Source organism: Rousettus aegyptiacus, unplaced genomic scaffold (assembly GCF_014176215.1).
Source record: "Rousettus aegyptiacus isolate mRouAeg1 unplaced genomic scaffold, mRouAeg1.p scaffold_m13_p_11, whole genome shotgun sequence".
In the NCBI taxonomy this organism is placed as follows: domain Eukaryota; kingdom Metazoa; phylum Chordata; class Mammalia; order Chiroptera; family Pteropodidae; genus Rousettus; species Rousettus aegyptiacus.
The window spans coordinates 75944678-75957852 of NW_023416286.1; the positions used below are offsets into that span (position 1 = coordinate 75944678).

Sequence of the window (13175 nt, forward strand, 5' to 3'; positions counted from 1 at the left end):
CAGAATGAAACAGGAGACTGAACTAGCATTGAAATTCTTTTGCATGTGATAAAAAAGGTCTATTAAAAGCATTTCAACAAATGCTGTCTATTAGGTAATCATCACAAAGTACTTTCCTATCAAAATGAGGTGCTTCTGGAGTGGTTTTGATGAGATACATTTTTTTTTCTCTCCCAACACTGACACATTAATATAAAATTATTCTGAAACCCCAGGAAGCTGAATTGGAAATTCATTTAATTTTTGTATTACAGAGTACACAACTTATTTCCGTACTAACGTACCATAAAGATGATTAGGAAAAATCCACTTTATCTGTGTATGTGTGCATTTGAGTGTGTGTATTTGGCTGTGTGCATTTGGGCCATGTTAATCTTCTCTGTATCGTTCCAATTTTGGTAAACGTACTGCCAAAGTGAGCACGGCTGTGTACATTAGGATGTGTGCATTTGGATGTGCTCAAGTGTGTTAAGTGGACCCTAAAGATTATTCAGGCTAAGAAATTTGGAAAGCATTTATAATCTACATAGTAAATTTGTAATAATTTTTTTCCATAAAGACACTTTCCACGATCTCACTGCATTCTTTTGACTCTGCTCTGTGTCCTTGTCCCTGTTAGTTTAAATAATTAGTTCTTGAAGTGAGTCAATTTTGCTTTCCCTGGGACATGGGAATGTTTGGAGACATTTTTGTTTGTCACAGCAGGTGTGCGTTTGGGGGTGCTGCTGGCATGCCGTGAGTAGACAGAGGACTGGGATGCTGCTCAATGTCCTGCAATGCACTGGACAGCTCCCCACAGAAAAGAATTATGTAACCCCAAATATTAATAGTACCAAAGTTGAGAAACCTCCATTTAAAATAAGCAGACTTTAAAAAAGGTTCCTTGAATGGTGGTGAGGGGAGTTCTTAATTAGCATACTGAAGATTTTTCTCTAATCAAATTTGCCTCCTTATAGTAGTTCACTAGTCTTTCCTTGGTAAGCATTTAACTGCCAGCAATGGTTTCCCTCCGTCTCAGAATTTTCTCACTGGGCGCTTCTTCTTAAAGCCTTTTCCTTGCTGCGTCCACACTATACACAGTCTCTCCTCAACGCAATTCAACAATTTAACACGTTAGCTCTGTAGAGACTCTCAAAGATCAGTGGAAAGAATGGTCATTGAACTAATCACTGATGAACATGTATTTTGATTTTCAATTAACATGCAAGAAGAAGAATTACTATTTTTGATTACTGTTACTATTTTTAATTAAGAAGAGAGAGCACATTGTGGAGTAGGAGACTTCTATTTTGCATTTCTGTTTCAGAAGACGACTTACTCAACCCAGTTACTCAAAACAATTGATTTTTTTTTTTTTTTTTTACAAAACTAAATAACCAATGCTACTATTTGGTAATGTTGCTTTGGACAACATGCAAGTTAAGAAAAAAAAAAAAATTGTCTCCACCAGACTCTGAGCTCTAGGAAGCCAAGAATAAGAGTTATCTCAGTGCTTAGATCTTTGAATAAGTGAGTGAATTTAATTTTAATCCCTGGTCTTCAAGTATAGCTTAAACACAAGCACACAATTTAATGCATAAAGTCTTTTGCATAGACCACAACATCGTTTACATATCTTCTGTACAGAGATACAGTCATAGGATATTTAAAAACACTTGTTCCTACCCACCTCATATCTGTGTGGTTCCAGGAATACAGAAGGCTCTCTGCCTGGGTCGGCGATTTCCTTCACTTGGGAGTCATTCTCTTGTTGCCCCTTTTACTTGTCTACTGCTTGGCTGTCTCAGACATCAATTCCTTTGGGACCACCTATGTCTGGGTTGGAGACCTTTCGTTAAACTCTTGTGATCCTGCCCATAATGTACCTGATCTGTCTGCTTACTAACCTAGATTTTGCTCTAGATAATCAGCTTCTTAAGAGCAGGGGTTGTGTCTTAGTCACCATTAATTTCCCTGAATTTAGCATAAAATCTAGAACTGGCACATAATCGTCACTTGCCAAATGCATGTAGAGTGAATAGAGGATAAGTGGAATATGTTGTTTGGATTAAATTAAAAATCTCTTCCATCGGTAGAGGTAGCACAGTTGACATGTTAGAAACCTGTGAAGAGTTGTTCTCCATTAAGACCCACAGGGATATGGTGCTTCCAACGCATGCCACCGAGTCCCCAGAACAAGGGGCCCAGGCAGGGGCAGCTGCATACATCCTAGACACTATCTCTTCTTTTCCGAAACTGAGAAGAATGGAGAGGAAAAGACAACCAGTGACACACATGACCACTGGCTCTAGAGCCCTGGCTTCTGCTTCTTATTTCAGGAAGAAGAGGAACTGCATTTGTTCTCTCGGTTCTTGATTGAATAGAACTAATGCCAATGCGTAGAAAATGCATTGTTTTTGTTTTTGGAGCTTTAGAGATGAAAAGGGCTGCCTTGGGGACAGGGCATTCTCTGTCTCTGTGCAGGCTGGGTGAGATTTGAGTGAGGACACTGGAGAGGGGTCTTGTACATTCAATAGGATGCTGAATTGGGTCCTCTGTAAGGTCCCTTATGCAGTGGTGGTGTGTGATGGGTGCCTGCAGTCCGTGGGTTGTGGAACAGTCACAGATCTTACAAACTCTTAGAAAACCCTTCCTGGATGCCAGGAAGGATATTTACAATTCTCACTCTGCTAAAGAGGCGGAGATCCTGAATAGTGCCAGAAGCCATGCCCAGACTTCTCTCACAGGAGGAAGTCATACATCTCCTGTTCGTAAGAGCTCTCCATTCATGAAGGGCTTCCTGTCACCTTGGAGACCTGGGAGCTACTCCTTACTATGGATGCAAGAGTTGCATGACTTACGGGAATTCCTTACCTCTCCCCTCCCCTGCCTCTCTTCTCTCTCCTTTGAGTTTCACTTCTCACTTCTAGCTGAATATCTGCTATGGTGTGTAAAACAGTGGAGAGATGTAATGAAATAAATGCACTGTCTCTATGGAAGATTCAGATACAAGCAGTTAATTGTTAGTTAACTGAGGTAAAAAATTTAAAATGGAATCTATAGAGATTACCCTGATAAAGAGGGTTTTAGACTTCAGACCTGATTCCTCAAAGAGCCTGGGCTGAACTTCGATTCAGACACAAAAGCTTCTGGTAGAGATTTACCTGCACTGCTGTAAAGACAGTACTTATTATTCCTTCGTGCATAATTATTCTATTACATTCCTCTTCAAGTCTTCTGAGAAATCTCACTGAAGATATTCTTGGGAAAGTGGTGGCAGTAATCTTGAACTCTCAGCCCTTTGCAGTCTGATTGCTACTAACCATATCAGGGTCTATTTTATCTGTGTATTTATGCCGTGAAACTAGTTCCAGTTTTTTCTTGCAAAATGCCAAGATTATTTCTGGCACTCACATAATGTTTACAGGGAACTAGTTAAAATTTAACTGATATTTGGGGAAAACTCTCCTTAGCGAAGACTGTTTATGCAAAACTACATCTCTGTAAAGAATCTGTAGTCTTTTTGAAGACAGAGAACTTAAAAGTCAGCTTTTGGCTGAATTCACATGTCTTTGTCTCTTTTTCAGTTGTTCTTGGCAACACCTCACATGTAACCCTAGACCAAAATAAAGTTATGTTCGGAAGGCAGTCACGATTCAGTGATCTTATCCTGCGGAATGCCTTCTCTTGGCATTTACATCATATAATTTGGTAAGCGGTTTACACATTTACTCCTGTGATTTTCAAGGGGCTTTTATGATCTGCCAAGTGGACAAATGTCAACAGGCTTTAAGGATTGATACACCAGGATTTCTGTCTCTTGTGAACAGATTACTGTAGCTCATAATAAAACACATGTAAACAAGCCAAGCAATCTTAGTGGAAAATGCAGTTCCCACCAGACGCGGTGGCTTGATGAGGAATCCTAGCGGAGCTGCCTCTGTCGCTGTTCAGTCTTGGAGGAGTAAGAGCTTTCCCTTTCACACAACTGTCCTGGAAAGCTTCCCTGAGTCGTACTGCCCGCATGCAGCCAGAGAGTGAAGGCTGCAAGGTGTCAGCCCCCAGGAGCCTGCCAGCTCATGCGCGGCAGGTCTTACTGAAAACTCCTGCTCTGCCTTCCCCTGGCACTCACCCCACGGGCCTGACCCTCAGGACCTCAATCTGTCTGTGTAATCGGAGGTGATGCCCTCCTGGGGGCGAGAACACGCAGTACCAGGGCAGCAGAAACGCGGTTTTCAACTGCAAGTGGAAATGGAGTTGAATACTTCTGCGGAGCTGTTGGAACTCCCAATTTATTGTTCTTTGTAAAAGAAAAAAATAACGTCAAAGCATGGCATTTGCGTTTTTTAATTTCCATGTGTGAAAGTCTTTGAGCTTTGATTCTGGTCTTTTTATTTATTCATTCATTCATTCATTGACTCATTCATTTATTTTTCACTTTACCCACGATGAAGATCAAAAGGAAGACCAGAGGAAAGCCAAAGGCACTCTTTTCTCCAGCCCTTCACGCTTTGGCTGTTAGGAGATGGGACCATGCTCTCCATGGCTCCCATGGGCCCTGGCCATTTTGAGTAGGGGGGGGGGGCGCGGTGTGGGGGGGAGGTGAGGGCTAGAGGGGAGGAACTGGAGAGGGAGCGCAGGCCCACTACCCCTGCAGGGACTCTCCTAGACCTAACTGGGCTGTTTTTAGCATCTCCACATCTGTCCCAAGAACATGGGGAGGACTAAGACAACTTCATTAGCTTATTTCCTTCCATACTGGCTCTGTGTCCCAGGCGAAGCCAGGCATAGGATGAGTCGAATGTGGATTCTCCCTAAAATTCCCATTTGCTGCAGATTTGCCTACAATATTTATATCTTGCTCTTACAGGCTTTTTAATCTTAAGGAAATGACTTAATAACTATTTAAAAGATAGATACTAAACTGAAACTTATCCCATAAGCTTACTGGGGAGTTGAATTAAGAAACATATAGAAAAAGCCTCTCACAATGTCTGGTTCATAAGAGATGCTCAAAAAACCGCAATGCTCACTTTCCATCCAAGTAAACCTGAGGTGTCAGTTTCTGCCTGTGTGGGCCACCGACAACTCACATTGACTCTTTCAAATCACATCCTAAGTTCCGTTGGCCAGGCCCCAGACATATGACATGGGCTGATTGGATTGAATCGCAACTTTCAGTTCTGCTTTGAATTGGTTGCCCTGTGTAGACAGTCTGTGTGATATCAACCCTCTACTTTAGGGAGAAAGAGGCTATTTGAGCATGAATTTTATTTTCTTAAATACAGAATAAAACAGAATCAGCAGGATATTTCAGTGAACTATCTCGTTTGCACTTTCCTATTCATTTGCTCTTTTATGCATTCGCAGCCAGGGGTTCCCAGCTGATCCATTTGATTGCTCTCATGTACAGAGTGTAGAGACAGCAAAGAGGGGATTCCTGTAGATTCTTAACTTGCTAACAAAGGCTGCTATGATTGTGGCAAAACCCCAGAGCTGACAGCCAGTTTCAGTCCTTTGTAGGGCTTAAGAGGGAGAGATGAGGCAGGGGATGAGGAGTAGGAAGTTTTCATTGAGATACTGAATCTCAAAAGTGCCGGTGGCATAGAGAAGGGCCAGGAGGGAAGACGTGAGTCCTGGAAGCGTGACCAGCAAACCTGGACTTGGGGTCCCTCAGCCCCTTCCTGCTCAGTCTCCTTCCTGTCGGCCATGTGTTCTGGGAATTGGCTGCCTCCCTTGTGACTGGAGCACTAGACGGAGCTTCAGGAGGTCTCAGGGCCAGGCTTGGGACTGTCAGCTGTGCGGTCATGGGCATACCTCGTAACTTTTCTGTGGCTATTTCTTTATGTTTTTAATTTGTAAAAGTCACTTACACACAGTAATAAACAGGGTTGCTTTGAGGTTCACTTGCAAAAACTACTCGATACATAAAGTGCTATGAAATAAATGGTAGCATCGTCAATAATTTTCTCCATTCTGAATCTATAATGTGAATATTCTCATCCTTAGTTTTTATTGGGGGAACATTCTGGGCCTGGGATAAGGGTAGGGAGTGTGGAAGGGATGTTAATGAAGAAGCATTGAAACTAATTAAATAGGACTTTTATCTTAAAAACAGAAACTAAAGTTGGCTTGGTTATCACTGTCACAAGTTAAGTCTGACAGCCCTGTGTAAGATGGGCGTGGTTGAACATGTTCCAGTGCTCATTCCTTTCTCACTTCTCAGTGAGAAACTGGGCCACAGAGTCACCGAGATGGAAATCTGGTTCCTCTCTGCAACCTCAGCCTCTCAGCTTACCTTCCGCTGCAGCACAGAGCTATTTACCAGGCTGTTGTTTTCAGGTCTGAAAGGTTTTCGTTTAGGGCAGCATGTGGGTTTTTGATGAATTAAACCAACACTCGTAGAAACCACTGGTGGCCTTTGGTTCTCATTGTGGCTCTTGTGAATCTTCTTTAGATGCCTGATGCCTGCTCTTCTTTTTATTTAACCTGAAGTCATTTCTTAATAGCAAATCCCCCATACCCACCCCTGATCCCCAGACCAGAGTCATTGACAAGTGTGGATAACTGGGAAAGGTGAAAGGTCAACCAATGGCAAAATGAGTTAATTCTCAAAACGCACTTTTTTTTTTTTCAGTATACCCCCCAGGACTTTCAGTCAGCAATCTTTAGGCTCTTTTATAGCTTGCTTTAATTTATCTAACTAATGACATGAAAGATATAAAATTGGTAAAACTATAGTGTTTGGCTTGCTTAAATTAAGTTTATGAGTTTTGCTTAAGCCTGCCAAACAAGTTAAATATTTCATGGCTTTCACAGGCTACAGTTCTAATATTTATAACTCTTGTGTACAGATTTCAAAAAATTATAATTACAACTCCCAGGATCCCAGATATAGCAGATGTTCAATATTTTCTACAATGTTGGCAGAAATGCTACTCATGCTCTTTTTGATCCCCAACCCATGTATTGTATCTGTTGGAACAAGCTGTTGATAAGAAAGTCTACTGTCATTCTTTCATTTTAATGACCTTGGAAAAAGCTCGAATGTGAAATAGGAAGGGAGATGGAAAAGGTGATTTCCATCCTCCTAAAAATATTGCACGGAAGTAATCATTTTACCTAAAGGAGAATGACATAAAAGTGCATTTTGCCATGAGCCACATTTTATTTACTTTACGACCATAATATTTTTCTGTAAAATTTCCATCTTTCTTTAATTAAAAATGCAAATTTCCTTTTTGGCTGTGACTAACTTTCCTTGACCACTTTAACGAAACATCTCCCATTTCCTCTTCAGAAAACAAGAAATAAAACAAAACAAAACCTTTATCAGTTACTTCATAAGACTCTGAAGATCTCTGCATAAAGAAATTGTGCTATCAGCTCTGGTCATTGTTAACCCTGGTCCACACATGTATTAATCCAATTTTTTGGTATTATAGACAGACTCAGAAAGGATGGAGAGGAGAAATTAATTTTGTGTTTGGAAGTTTCTGGTTTATGGGTTCTAAAATGCCTTCTGGAAGGATGCAGGTTTGGAGGGCTCTGAAATATTCAACTTCCTCTACTTCCCAATTTGCCTAGAGCCAGCTTTGGATAGAAGAAAGACATGCTAATTCTAAAATGAAATGGAACTGATTCTATTCCTCATTCAGTTCATGCACACAATTAGTAGCAAAAGAAGACATTAAAACATGACATACATTTTAGTTAATTTTATTGGTGTTTATATTTAAATATTTGAAAGACTTCAAAATTCATACTCTTTGTAACATTATTTGTACATAAATCTATAAAATATATTTTAAAAATAAAATTTTTCTTGAAAAATTAATGAAACTCAAATTCACGGATTCATGTATTTTTCTTCTCATGGCACAGGTGACTTCTCTGTCTTCATTCTCGAGCTTTAAAAATACTCAGTGATAAAATAAAATGTGACTTCCAGAACTTCTAGCCTGAGGAGACGCTGGAGGAGAAGTGCTTGAGAGAGTCATACCTACCAAAAATGGAGATGTGAGCAGTTGTACTTTTAAGAGACTAGGAATTTTAAAATGCACCCGACATGACTGACTATGCCACTCAGGAACGTGAGCTGATTTACAGGAGACTCCACGTTGGGAACAGCTGTTTCCTGATTGGTGTGACATACGATGTCTTGGTGCGCACTCTGTGAAGCTGCAGAAACCTGAGATTTAGACGCAGGCACGTGGAGTCCTCATTACATGTTTGTTCAGCTGAGGTGAGAGACCTAACCAAGCCTTACGGCTGCAGGCTTGGAGGGCTCCATCAGCTTTTTCTACCTCTTCCCAGGTATGCTCGCTGGGATTCTCGATTCGTTCCTCTTAGGATCTCTTAAAGTGTTATTGAAGAGACGGTGGGAAAGAGTGTCTGTCATCAGCTCTGTATCTATGTTGCTGTTGAGGATGGGGAAACTGAAGGAAGCTCTTTCTGGATATTGGAAATTTTCCTCGGGTTTACCCTGAGGAATACTCAAAGCCAGGCTGAGCACATGTGTTAGTACTCCGGCTGCTCTGTAGGCAGAAGTATAGGCAGAGGCATGGGCTGCAGGCCCAGACGTAGGTGCACTGGAAACCCCAAGGAGCTTACCTAAGGGATTTTAGAGGTTTCATCTACGAAAAAAGGAAAATAATCATTCTATGGGGCTGTAGGATTCCCCTGGGTACACGAAGTGCCAGACAACTAGGAGATACATAACACTTGCTTCCCAGAATTCCCTTCTCTGCATAGTTTATGGACCACAAGAAACATTTTGAGTGATATTTGGAGAATGCAAGTAAAACTTCTGCCATATTCTCTGAGGTTGGAAGAATTGCACAGCGCATGAGATGCTGTTACAGCTCATGTACGTCGTCACTTGTCTATTGGCTCACCTGTTTGGTGTAGGGCAGTGTTTGGGCCTGCTGGATCTCCTCCTTCAGGCTTCCTCCTCCCAGGCCAAGCGTGTGCTTAGATCTTTGGGGAAGAGCATAAGCATCGCCTGCAGGTCATTTTTATCCTTGAATCTGGAGTCTTGGAGGTGGTGAGTCACCGATGTGGGTTCTGGTCCCTCTTTGTGGATTCCCCTCATCCTTGCGGATTCCATCACGTCCTTGCTTTCTTCACAGCCACCTTTTCTTTCTGACCGCTTGCCCTACTGACTTCAAGCTTCATCACCAAACACAAAATCAACAGCCTCTGTGTATGGTTTAACCGAGTCTCACAATTGAGTAGAGCCAAAGCCCTATAATAAATCCTTTAGTATCTATCTGTTTCTTAGTGGTTCTGCTTCTCTGAATGCTGACTCATTTATCAGTCAAAGAGCTTAATGTAGTCCTCTGCTGGTAACGGGCATCTCTTGCATTTCACTTAATTCACAGTTATTTTGTAAGAGTTAACTCTGCTGGATGCTGGGGATACAGAAATGGACAAAGCAGGATCTGAGCCCACAAGTTGCACACAATCTGGTGGAAAGAGTAAAGCCCCTATATTAATGTAACTCCTGGTGGCTCTGTTCTTGTATTCTTAGCAATAAAGTTGGGTCAGCTGGTTCCCCTGGGCTGGTGGGGAGTTTGCCTGGCTACATTCTGGCCATGAGGAATTTTGACATAGGAGAAATTATAAATGGCTATGATGATATTGCAAATATTAATAATGCTAAGAGTTTACACGTCTGTAGCACTCGAACTTCAAAATCTCTTCCTGGTAAATTATCTCATTGAACTCACAAGAACACTGTGAATTGGGTAGGGAAGGTATTATCATACTATACTATAGGTGAAGCAACTGGGTCCTGGAGCAGAATATGAATCTAAAATTTCTGACTCCTAGAATAGAACTCTTTCCACTATGATATGGTTCTTCACCTTGACAATCCCGAATTAGGATCTTGTTCAGTAAAATGAAAAGCCCAGAGGCTTTAGAGACTTATGGTTGTCCTATAAAATGTGTGGTTATCTGAAGGATCACATACCACATTTTACATCCTGAGTAAAGCCTAGAGCAAAGTTCAGGCCCTAGAGAGATCAGTGTTTAGATCTTTAAGTGCATTTCTTCTGGATACCATCTCGAGCTCATAAATAATGGCCCATTTCACCCTACATTCTTATTAGGCTTGCCTTCTGTGTGCTTTCCATAACAAAATCCACTTAATAGCCCACAGAGATTTGTCCCATTGGATTTATCTTGCTGCCAGCTCCCAGAAATGTATAAATGTTACTATGTCTCTTTTTGGATTAAATCTGATTCACTTTCTTAAAGTTGAAATAATTCATAAAACATTTTTGGGCTAGTAAAACCAGAGCAAAGATCATTGCTGTTGGTGAGAAAGAAGAAAAAGAGAGAGAGGCATCCCTAGGGGAATGTTAAGGGCTCTCTCTGTCTTACCTTCCAGTATATAGTACGTGTTGTCACGTATTTTGGAAAAGTCAGCATTTGGCATGTGCATGCAGGTTTCAGTGGTGATTGTTCAAATTATGTAGCACTTTAGACCAACTACTCTGAGAACAGAATAGCAGCCTGAGTTGCGGAATCGATTTGCAAACTCATAATGCCTGAGAAGATCTACTTGTAGTATTCTCTTATTTAATTTAGCATGAAGTTGTATTTTGAAATCTCAGGTGCTTAAAAACTATCCAAAGACAATTTAATGCTCATCTAATGCCTAAAAAATGGTTATCTCTGGTCAAGGCCAGTGTTATGGGATGATGTGAAAGAAGCTGGCATGGTATGAAACGTTTCATAATTTTTCATATGATGCATTTGTCATTGTCTCCAAAATGTAAATATTTTTTATGTTAACTCTTTCCCTCTTCTTTTTCTTCCTTAAAATCATTTTGGAGTAAAAATTGCTAAATCTATCAAGAAACATTAAAGAATTTCTCTCGTCACTGAAACGATGTAAAATCATCAATGGTCTCAATAATGTTAGGGTTGAAATACATTTTTTTTAAATGTGTGTCTGTGTTTATTTAGCACACAAAAACATGCATTTTCTTCTGTGCTTTAGTAAAGCTTCTGTACTCTTATGCTATTTAGGTGAAAGGTTCATGTAATCTAATAAAACAAAACAAAACAAAATATGAGAGCAGGAGATTTGAAACATCAGGAAGTGCTGTAGTATAAATGCTCTGTCTGTTGTCTTAATCCTCAATCTTTATTCTTACTTGGAGTGGTTTATCTCTACCCACTGATTAGAGAAAGCAGCAAACCATTCATTGCTTTCTTAAACTACTGCTTGACTGTCTGAATACCTTTGAGAGATAACACAGGACACTTCCTATGCAATCTTCTATCGCAGCTGGTTAGTATGCGGCCCAGGGCTGTTAGAGGCAAGAACTGCCCTTGACAGTGCTGTTGGCAATGGGATACTCGTTTGTAGCAGAATGAAAGAGTAGAGCCTTTTGGTTTCAGGTGGATGGCTTTTAGGCTTGCTGCTGCCAGGATCTTTAATACTGTTTGTGGATCTCAGTGGGTATACTGGGTTTTATTATCTTACGGGAGAAGTTATTTTTTCAGATCTAAAATGACTAAGTTGAGGATGAAAGGCTAAAGGAAAAACCATTAGTTTTTCATGGACCTTAAAAACAACAACAACAAGAAACACTTCCTTTTATAAAAAAGTAAGTTTTCAGGTTTTCCCTCCCATGATGAGTTCTGAGTACTTGGGAGTCAGAGTAATGGAGACTTACTTTTCCCTCTGTGCCCTTTTATAGCTTTTGAGTTTCATACCGTCTGCATGTATTACCTAACCCAAAAACTGACATAAAACTTGAAAGGAGAGTTTAAAACAGGACACCTCTAATGAAGCAGTGTGTTAATGTATTTATTTTTGGCGACTGTAATTGGCTTTTACTGAGTCAATTTGATTCAGTTTAATGAACACGATGTACTATGTGCCAAGCTCTGGGCAAGGCCTGGTGGCATTTACAAAGGACCTGTTAGTCCACGCTAACAGAAATGATTCCAAAAACTTGAAGCCTCTCTTTGCTTGGACAAGGGTCCATCATTACCCAACGGCCATCATTCAATATTGCTAGTAGGAAGCAGCTATTCTCCTTATAGAACTCAGTGGTTATACATTGTGGAAGTGGTTATACCCAGTGCTTATAAATGGGGCAAGCTCTGCTCTTTCCTCCATCCACTCAATAAAGCAGAGTGCAGGGCACCTTGCAGGTGACTGACCACAAGCATGTAGAGTCTTGCCTTCAAAGTGATACTCTCTTTTAGCTGAGATGCTGACTCAGTCCTGAACTTCCTGTGTCTCCCGTTAGAAAAGGCATTTGGCCTACTGTATTTAAAAAAAAAAAAAAAAAAAAAAAAACAATGACCAAGGAGATTTTGTTTGTTAAGGCAACACTAATTCAACAATATTTAATATCCTTAAGAGCTTAGTATATGCACAAGTAGGAATATTTGAAATACATATTGTATCTTTTGGACAAATCATCCCTTTCTACAGGGATGAGTCATTTATGGAATAAACATGTAGAACACAATAGGATAACTGAGCCGCTTTCACTTCTACACGGCTCAGTTGGAATGATCACGCTTCTTTCCACAGGTAGGTAGTAAGTTATGCAATGTGATTTGCTAATAAGGTCTGCGGCCTGAAAGTACATAACAGAACGATTTCCATCACTCACAATGGAGAAACATGAATTCTTTAATCTCCATAAAGTTAAGAGAAATTTTAAACATAACAGTAAACTAGCATCAAAAAAAAGAGACACATATAGAGAAATATTTGATTAGAAAGACAGAACTATTGGAAGTAGAAGGCATTCTCCTTCAAGGGAGACCATGCTTAGAGTTCTGATTTATGTGAGAAAGACGTCTTTTTTTTTTTTTTCAACACTAGTAAGAAGAAAGACAGACTGTAGGCTGAAAAAATAAGTTAGTCCTAAAACATCCTTTAAGTTCTCACAGTTTACTTATTTTTTCATCATATCTTCACCTTTAAGAAAGAAATCACATGTGAAAATAAAATAGAAAAATCCATGGTTTATATGCTTACAATGTTAATATAATATATACAGTATTGCCATAATACTTACATTATTAATATCACTTGAAAATTAGAATATTTTCTCATTGATTTTACTCTAAAACTTATAATCAAAGTGATATCTGTTGCTTTGCTTAGTTGTAGACTAAAATAAAGTCATAATTCTAAGTCTCCAGCAAGGTTAGGC

At 40.1% G+C, this 13175-nt stretch overlaps 1 pseudogene; it reads right to left on the bottom strand.

Annotated features, from left to right (window-relative positions):
- Nucleotides 1–361: 361 nt before the first annotated feature.
- On the bottom strand, nt 362–423 carry LOC118609471 (annotated as a pseudogene).
- Nucleotides 424–13175: the final 12752 nt, after the last annotated feature.